We start from the raw sequence: 10,143 nt of genomic DNA, 5'->3' as shown, positions 1-10,143 counted from the left end.
AGCTGGCTTAGAAGCGACGCTCTCCAGGAGGCTGACCACCCATCTATGATGAGAAAGAACGAGTAGCAAGGGCACATAAGATGATAGCATGAGACACAATATACTTTATAGTGTAAGGGTTTGGTCTTTATGAGTCTATGCAGTATATAGTTGGTCTTCTTTAGTTAGAGGCAGGACATGCAAACTAAAAATGATAACAGAATATTAGAAGAAGCCAAAATTCCTACAAAAATCTGAAAAGGAAAGCAAATAAAATGGAATCAGAAGCTATTCAATGTCGATTTTATCATCTACATTTTCTGTATTTATTCATTCACTTCTACTATGAAAAAAACTTTAAAATGTACGCACTGGTATACATGGTACAATTTTTAGATAAAAGCTGTGAATAGACTTTAAGTTTTATTCATAACTGCTAGATGGGCATCTCTGACAGGCATCACTGAGACTCTGTGAGTTATCTGTCATCGAGGACAATAGCAAGGAGATCGTCAAAAAGCCAGCTCGAGTTACGCTTCAGTGAAAGGAAGAATGGCAACAGCTCATTCAGTGAATAAGAGCTGCTGAAAGTCAGACGTGTCAGAACTACGGTCCAAAAGCTCATAAAGCATCGGACACAACTAACATTCTAAGTTGATAATAAAAATCTCTCAGGTTTGTTTTTATTATTTTACGTGTGAAGGTGTGAAAGAGAATTACAAAAACGTAAGAGGCATTTCCTCAGCGATGAACCATTAAAGAATTTATCAAAAGGCTTTTTTAATGTTTAAGGTCTTAGCTTTGCTCTTCTTTACAGAAGTTGGGCTGGGTCACTTACTGTCATGTCTTTCTGTAAACCATCTGACACTGCAAAGAGTGCAAACTCAACTGGAAGTACTTGCATTTAAAATGTAATACAGAGAAATTAAATTATTAGTGTAAAATGTAATTTTCAGTGAAATGACACATTCTTTCTCTTCTGAATAGCAGTTTTTGCTCCTGCAGCCCTAAGACACATCTGGTAGCAGCAGCTCTCACTCACCCATCCAAACCTGTCCAGGTGCAACTTCCTCACTTCTAAATATGCCCACCCCCCCAAAAAATGTGCTGCTCCCCCCGGTGACCCCTCTTGGCAAGACTGTTCTATGTTTGTAATAATTTTAATAAATGTGCATGTAAGAGAGAGGAAGACACCCTAAAATTCGTTGAAACGGTAACTTGTTATTTATTCCTGCATCAATAATAATAATATTTTTCAGGAGCTGGACTCATCCCTCAGCTCCAGTGAAAAGAACTCTTGCTACTTCATCATACCAAGACATTTTAGACAATTTATACTCCCAACTTCGTGGGAACAGTTTGAGGACGGCCCCTTCCTGTTCCAACACGACTGCACACCAGTGCACAAAGCAAGGTCCATTAAGGCAAGTTTGATGTGGAAGAACTTGACTGGCCTGCACAGAGTCCTGACCTCAACCTGACAGAACACCTTTAGGATGAATTAGAGCGGAGAGTGCGAGCCAGGCCTTCTCATCAAGTGTCAGAGTCTGAGCTCACACATGTGCTTCTGGAAGAATGGTCAGCTCAGCAGGAAAATGTTTACAGAGGTCAAGAGAGAAAAGCTATTCTCCCCTTTAGACGTCTACAGGACCAAGTCTTTTTGCAACCACGGCTATCGCCATCTGGTGGCTTAAAGCGAGAATGCAGGTTCAGGGCTTCGTTTTGCCTGGGGATATGATATTCTTCCTATTAGTGTGTTTAGCCTGATGAAAATTTAAACATATAAAATGAAAAAATATATATAAATAAAAAAACCCTCAACATCTGTTAAAATCCCAAGTCAAACACAGCCCTCTCTTCAGTATACCACAATGCAGTGTTTTCATGTATAAGGCTACAAAGAAGCATGCAGACAGCTGAGACATTGTTGGGAGGCCAGGTCAAAGCTAAACCCGAGGTGTGAATTTGTGGCATTGAAAGACTTTCTCAAGTGATACAACATGATCCTGCTAAGAAATCCCTTTACATTATTCACAATTAGCACATTGTAAGTTGTTTCCTTGGACAGTGACAGCTATCGTCATCTAGCCTCTCAACAACTTGTTAATCCTCTGGGTCCTTTAAGGTGTCTGGACAGGGTGATGGATCAGTTTAAGTCTTTTTAAACTCTCATTTTTACTATAAAACACTGATTTTTAAAGCTGCAAACTGGCTATTTTAATTTGAACTGTTTGTTATTGTAGACCTATGATGTGCATGGGACCAAATATTCCACTTATTTCATCAACAAATCTGTCAGAAAGCTCCTCCTCAGATCAGCACAAATGCAATCTGTGACCACAAGATGGAGATGTTCCAAGAGTGAGCCACTCTTATCAGTTACAGCATTTTTTAAAATCATAATTTATTCTGAAAGCACAAACACATTTTACATTGAAGTATTTAATGTTAGTAACAGGAAAATCAAATCAAAAGATTTTTGTTATGACCCATTAGAAACGGTCTTGTGTACTAACAGAAAAACACATTTTAATTCTGAAACTGATCATAAATGTTTCAAATGACACGTGAATGATTTTTTTGTGGAATGTCGACCAAAGAGACAGAGACAGTGTTTGTGTTGCCTCTCAAAGTTCATCACGGCTAATTGATACCTGTGCTGATTAAAAAAGCAATGCATTTGGCTGGATGGAGCCTCAGCCCTTGTCGGCTTGACTGCGGTCTTAAATGCATTTGTCATCTGGCTGAGCTGTGCAGCAGAGCAGCTTGCTGAGTGGAACAGGCTTCATTTCTCAGAACAAAAACACTTGGGTTTTAAAAGAAACACTGCTTCCTAATCTGACTTGATCAGTAGAAAAATATCTTTCCAATCACTTTAGCACAGCTACAACAGCTGTCATGCTGAATTTAAAAAAAGAGCAATAAATGTAGTTTATTGAGTGTGTGGAGCATCAGCCTTTATGGGTTTCATTATAGTATCAAAATGGCAAAATACAACTTTAGAAACTGTGTGAATATGATGGGATGCAGTGCTGTTGATCAGGTTCTGGTTTGTGAACAGACCTGCTTTTAAAACCATAAAAGCTGGAAATGGATTATAATGGACAGATGAAAGGTTGTCGATGGTTACACCCAATAAAGAGGATCGATTTGTTTCACTAAATCACCTAAACAAGGCATTTTGTAGAGTGTACAGCAAGTGTGCAATTTTTTGTCACGGACCGCCGGGGCAGACCGTGTGGAGTGAGTGGAGGACCCAAGAGCAAACAGAGGTGAGGACACAAAACCGGACTTAACAGAAGGCGAGCCTTTATTTAGGGCCGAAAACATAAGGAACAAGGCAGCAAAGGAACTGAGGGAAAACCTGAACATAGACTGGGAAAACTATGGCTAAACAAGGTACAAACTAGGACTAGTTGAGGCTGGGGAACTATGACAAGGGGTAGGGGAGATAACACAGACGACGCGACACAGACTACATGAAACACAGAGACTAAATACACAAGAGGGATGATCAGGGGAAGTGGCCACACATGGGAACACAGCTGACACAGATAAACATAACAAGACATGGCAGGAGTAAACAACACTGACGGGAGACTGTCAAAGTAAAACAGGAAGTACACAGAGGTGCAAACAGGAGGAGAGAGAGAGAGCACGGGCATAGTGGGCTGGGGAAACATGGAATAAAACATAAGGAGAGACGAGGGCTTACAGATACACAGAGGGGCACACAGGGGGCAAAAGCCACGAATGGAAAACACTAAGGGAACAACACAAGAGGGCAACTCAGAAAACGTGGCCTAAAATAAGGAACGAAATACAAAAATACAAAGAACTAAGAATACTGGGCCCACATGGCCCAGGACCATGACATTTTTTCTTGAATCAACAAAGGTAATCTCCACATTTCAACTTTTTTCTCAAAATACATTTTCGACTTTAGTCTCGAAATGATCAGCAATATAGTTTTCTAACTAATGTGGCCCTAATACTCTGTCATACCCAACCTCAGTTCACATGCATCTCAGTGCAGCCGCAGAAAGGCAGTCGTCTCTGAGCACGTCACCTGGCTCAGTCTGTCTCTGCAGACAGACAGCTCCGGCACCAGAGGCCTATGATGACAGCTGAGGTTGAGGATCTTAACAAAGATTGGTATGTTCCACCCTTGTAGTGCAACAATGCCCTCAAGGTTAGAGTGCTGCTCTAAACATACACTGTTAACGCTGTCTTATGAAGAACTCAGGGCAAGATGGGGAACACGGGTTGTCATCCTCTCTCCACCTGCGCAGGACCACGTTATCACCTCATAAAGTGACTGCACATTCCCACTGCTCACTTCTTTTCACTACTTAGTTCTTCCAAATGGACAAACAATTGCAGTGCATTTCTGTAGGATGTACTATAGCAGATTTTTTATCTGGCAAAAGATGAAAAAGTTTATTTGTTGAATATTTGGCAAATATTGTGAAAAGTAAAAATGACAGTGGCATACAAATTGATAATTCTTCTCATAAGTCCTTCACATGGCTCTGCCCTACACAAGCTGCCTTTAGTAGTCAATAATAATGCTATCTGTATTGTTATTGGCAACACTCGCCCTGTATTTACTTGGGATCAGATTGATAACACCACTTGCAGTTGGACTACTTTGTGTTAGCGTTGTGGTGGACTGGTGATCCATCCAGATTTTGCCTTTCACCCAGTAAAGCTGGGATCTCATGCACCTGCTGTTCTTAATCAATAACAGTTAAAGAAAAATAACTGAATGGATACTCAGAGTTGGTATTGTGAGTTAGATATTGCCAGTATAAATGTCATGCAGGTGTTTGTGTTTGTGCAAAGTTTGTTGGGGTTTAAGCCTCCAAACTTCATCATAGATCATAACCCTGTAATCTGGAGGATGGCAAAATAAGGACTTTCAAAAAACAGCAAGTTTTTGATGTGCTCTTAGTTCCCTAATTGCTAAGACTTGGTAAGAATATTGATAAACAAAAATAATATATTCTGATCACCTAGTGTTCCAGTTGGGGTTTTCATTCTTGAAGACTTAGACAACAAAAGGTTACATAAAGTATCTAATGTCATTGGTGTTTAAGAAAATAATAGATATGTAAATGAAATACATCCCAAAAAGGAAATATTTAATATGCCTAAAGCAGCTAAATTCCACTGGAAAACTGGAGACCTGACAACCTTCACTCCTAGTCCCTGTTCTGACATCCTGTATTATCTCCAAACAACTGTATACAGTGGGGCAAAAAAGTATTTAGTCAGCCACCGATTGTGCAAGTTCCCCCACCTAAAATGATGACAGAGGTCAGTCATTTGCACCAGAGGTACACTTCAACTGTGAGAGACAGAATGTGAAAAAAAATCCATGAATCCACATGGTAGGATTTGTAAAGAATTTATTCGTAAATCAGGGTGGAAAATAAGTATTTGGTCAATAACAAAAATAAAACTCAATACTTTGTAACATAACCTTTGTTGGCAATAACAGAGGTCAAACGTTTACCATAGGTCTTTACCAGGTTTGCACACACAGTAGCTGGTATTTTGGCCCATTCCTCCATGCAGATCTTCTCGAGAGCAGTGATGTTTTGGGGCTGTCGCCGAGCAACACGGACTTTCAACTCCCGCCACAGATTTTCTATGGGGTTGAGGTCTGGAGACTGGCTAGGCCACTCCAGGACTTTCAAATGCTTCTTACGGAGCCACTCCTTTGTTGCCCGGGCGGTGTGTTTTGGATCATTGTCATGTTGGAAGACCCAGCCTCGTTTCATCTTCAAAGTTCTCACTGATGGAAGGAGGTTTTGGCTCAAAATCTCACCATACATGGCCCCATTCATTCTGTCCTTAACACGGATCAGTCGTCCTGTCCCCTTGGCAGAAAAACAGCCCCATAGCATGATGTTTCCACCCCCATGCTTCACAGTAGGTATGGTGTTCTTGGGATGCAACTCAGTATTCTTCTTCCTCCAAACACGACGAGTTGAGTTTATACCAAAAAGTTCTACTTTGGTTTCATCTGACCACATGACATTCTCCCAATCCTCTGCTGTATCATCCATGTGCTCTCTGGCAAACTTCAGACGGGCCTGGACATGCACTGGCTTCAGCAGCGGAACACGTCTGGCACTGCGGGATTTGATTCCCTGCCGTTGTAGTGTGTTACTGATGGTGACCTTTGTTACTTTGGTCCCAGCTCTCTGCAGGTCATTCACCAGGTCCCCCCGTGTGGTTCTGGGATCTTTGCTCACCGTTCTCATGATCATTTTGACCCCACGGGATGAGATCTTGCGTGGAGCCCCAGATCGAGGGAGATTATCAGTGGTCTTGTATGTCTTCCATTTTCTGATGATTGCTCCCACAGTTGATTTTTTCACACCAAGCTGCTTGCCTATTGTAGATTCACTCTTCCCAGTCTGGTGCAGGTCTACAATACTTTTCCTGGTGTCCTTCGAAAGCTCTTTGGTCTTGGCCATGGCGGAGTTTGGAGTCTGACTGTTTGAGGCTGTGGACAGGTGTCTTTTATACAGATGATGAGTTCAAACAGGTGCCATTCATACAGGTAACGAGTGGGGGACAGAAAAGCTTCTTCCAGAAGACGTTACAGGTCTGTGAGAGCCAGAGATTTTCCCTGTTTGAGGTGACCAAATACTTATTTTCCACCCTGATTTACGAATAAATTCTTTACAAATCCTACCATGTGGATTCATGGATTTTTTTTTTCACATTCTGTCTCTCACAGTTGAAGTGTACCTCTGGTGCAAATTACTGACCTCTGTCATCATTTTAAGTCGGGGAACTTGTACAATCGGTGGCTGACTAAATACTTTTTTGCCCCACTGTATCATCACTCAGGTGCATTACAAGGTGAAGTTGAAGCTGCTGTACATAAAGCAGACAGCCAAGGTAGCTGATGTAAGGAGAACATCAGAGCATGTTAGCTGACCCTTCAAACAGTACAGGACAGCTGAGAGCTGAGTGTGGAACTGACAGGGAACATTATGTAAGGGCTAATAAGACTACTTGAGGTGAGGCCCTTGAATGTGGAGCATTCAAGTGTTGAAAGAGTCTTGTTATACAGTGCAGGGATCTTGGAAGAGAAGATTCCTTCTCTAAGTCTAAGAGAAATTATCACTGTGTAGACAGTCTCACACTTTGCACGGTGAAGAAATACTTCTTGTGATCCTGGTGACAGCAGCAGACACTTGTGAATTCAAACGATTTCTCCACCATGATCATATCAGGTATTTATCTTTACAATGACAGAAACTGATCTTTTACTCAAGAGGCTGTGATGATTACTGAAAAGGACTCACGCGCTCACACACACGATGGTTTGCGTCACTGTTGAGAGGGGCTGTGGCCGTATGGAGTGCCTGCTTTGACTTAAGCTCGGCAGAAGGAATCCCAAAACAATTTCACAGGTTTATCTTTGTCCTCAAGGGTAAATGGAAGGAAACAATGTCAGGCCAACAAGATGAAGCGTGGGGGTGACAGAACGAAGTAGCAGTTACGGTACCAGTATATAGGGTGGTGACCTGGCCTTGCCGAACAACAGCTGCAAACACGATAATGCTCACACTCAAATTTGGATTGGATTTAGAGTGTGAACATGCAGAAAAATGAACAAAAGCTCGACTTGAATATAAAACAGATTCTTTTTTGTATCTCATCGACTCCTCTTTTAGCTAGATTGTTATGCAAAGTGGAGAGAAATGGCACAAAGCCAGTGAGTGTGAGGATCTAAGTAAGTCTGACATCGTGTGCCACTATGCCTTGGCTGTCAGTTTCGGTGCCAGTGACATTTGTAGAGGCTTTATGAATGTCATGCTGCCATCTCAGAGCTCAAGGACAAAAGGAAGAAAACAACAGGCTATAAACACTTGCCCACTTTGTTTTCAAGATTATTGTGCTGGGGAAGCAGCAACTAATAGTAAACCTGATGTATATTTATTGTATTCCACTTGTAGTATGCTGGCACTGTATATTCCTTGACAGTAAAGCAAAATAAAAATAACAGAGTTTAAAGACTGGAGTCAGGTGGGAATCAACCAACTTTTCAGGTTATTAAAGATGGACTGGAGAAGTGTCGTGGGCAGGAATGTCATAGGGTGGAATGATTGCAGTTGACACATTTTCAAAGGGGTTGAGGTCGGGGCTTTGGGAAGGCCATTAGAGAAGCTTAATGTTAGCCTGTTTTATCCATCCTAAAACAGTTTTGGTTTGAGTTTGAGATCGTTGTCCTCTTGGAATACCCAACATTAGTTGTGGTTAAACTATTTAGCGTTTGATTTGAGGTGTTGAAGCTCAAGAATTTGGTGGTATTCCTGTTTTTATTATTCCATCCACTTGCAATGTGCAATGTACCAGTGGCAGCAAAACAGGACCACCACCATGCTTGACAGTTGGTACAGTGTATTTAGGACTGAAAACATCACCTTTACTTCTCCAAACATACCTCTTGCCATTATGGCCAAATAGCTTAACCTTTGTCTGGTCTGACCATAAATCTTTTCTCCACGAGCCATTTGCCTCGTCCATGTGGGCAGTCGCAAATTTCAGTCGAGCTTGAAGCAGGAGCTTCTTCTTCAGTGAAGAAGAAATGGCACATAGAGACCATCCAAACTTTTGTGCATCTACAATTCTCCCTCTTAGATCTTCACTGGTTTCATTGGACTTTTGCATGTTTCTGAGTGTTGGTCAATCCAATGAGTGCTGCCAACCAATCCTTTTTTTTAAAGAAACACTACGAGTTGTAGTCGATCATGATCACTAAGATAAAGTTAACAGGCAATGTGCAACGTTCAGCACCCTTAATTAAAAGATTTAAGTGAGTGTTTGTATAAAGTTACCAAAGTTATCATGACATTCATGATGAATTTATGTAAAATGCTTACCAGCACTTTCACTATCTTAAAAAATGCATGCTTCATAGACACCTGAAATTCTGATTAGAGGCCTTTAATCTGCAGAACAAGAGGAGCAAGAACATGTGTAATATTATTCTGACTGATGAACAATGTACCTGTCATGTGGTGTCTAGCACCAGTTTGTTGGCATCGAGCCTGCTGGGTGCTGTGGGCTGCAGAGTGCATCTCTATGCCTGATTGGACTGGGATCTGGGGAGTGTGGGCCTACAGCTCTTTGTTGTGTTCCTTGAATTTTCATGAAAATTTCTTCTGTTTTTCCTTTTTGGTACAATGTCCTTCAGGTTTGTGTGTGTATGTTTGGTTTGCAACAATGCTTAGTTGGGTAATCAAGTAACATCCACAACAATGCACTTTAACACTGACGCTATTCACGTCACCTGTCAGGCTTTGATGTTTCGGCTGCTCATTGTATGTTCAAGCAGCAGCTCGAACAACCCACCAGGGCGGCTGCTGCGTATAGGAAGGCCTGTCAAGCTTCCTCATAAGTGTTGACTGCAGAAGGACACAAGACAGCTGGGAATGAAACTCAGCACCGCCTGCGATGTGCCGAGGAGTGGTGCGCTGGGTGCAGACAGCCAACTGTCAAGACCCACAAGGTCACGGTGAACCTCAAAGTGTGAAGTTGTTAATGTCGAAAGGTTTTGTGCTTCTTGAGGAGGGCTTCAGGTGGTCCATTCAATAAACGTGTGATTTAAGGATCTTCTCTTGCTAATGTGACACTTATTTACAGCACTGGCTGCGGTGTCATTAGTAACGCCTATATGGGGGAGGTAGTAAGTGTCCTTTGTGTGCTAAATGTATTTCCTTACAGCATGGCCACTTAGACCGTTGAAAGCAAGCAGCTGTCACTCCCGACCTTTTACTATAGATGGAGGAGGGTCATCTGAGGCCCACTGGGAGGCAAAGGACTACCAGAAGGAATCCAAGTCAAAAATTCACAGGGTTTATCTTTGTCCTCCAGGACAATAGAAGACAATACCACAGTCACAAGACACGCAGACAGTGCTTACAGTAGCAGTGACGAGGCACGTAAGAAACTAATAACAGAATTTAGACTTTAATAACAAAAAAACATGAGTCAATGATTCTCATTTAAGACAATAAAATGTGTGGAAATGGGTTTAATATAATGAAAATAACATAAATGATTCATATAAGAGTCAGAGCTATTTTTAATGTTTTTTTTAAGTGATTTTCTTGCTTTTCTCACAATTGAAGGACA

This window comes from Rhamphochromis longiceps, linkage group LG9 (assembly GCF_057381845.1).
Source record: "Rhamphochromis longiceps isolate RC_006_pf linkage group LG9, R_longiceps_female_GT1.1, whole genome shotgun sequence".
Taxonomy (NCBI): Eukaryota; Metazoa; Chordata; class Actinopteri; order Cichliformes; family Cichlidae; genus Rhamphochromis; species Rhamphochromis longiceps.
Note: the sequence above shows the minus strand (reverse complement) of the source record.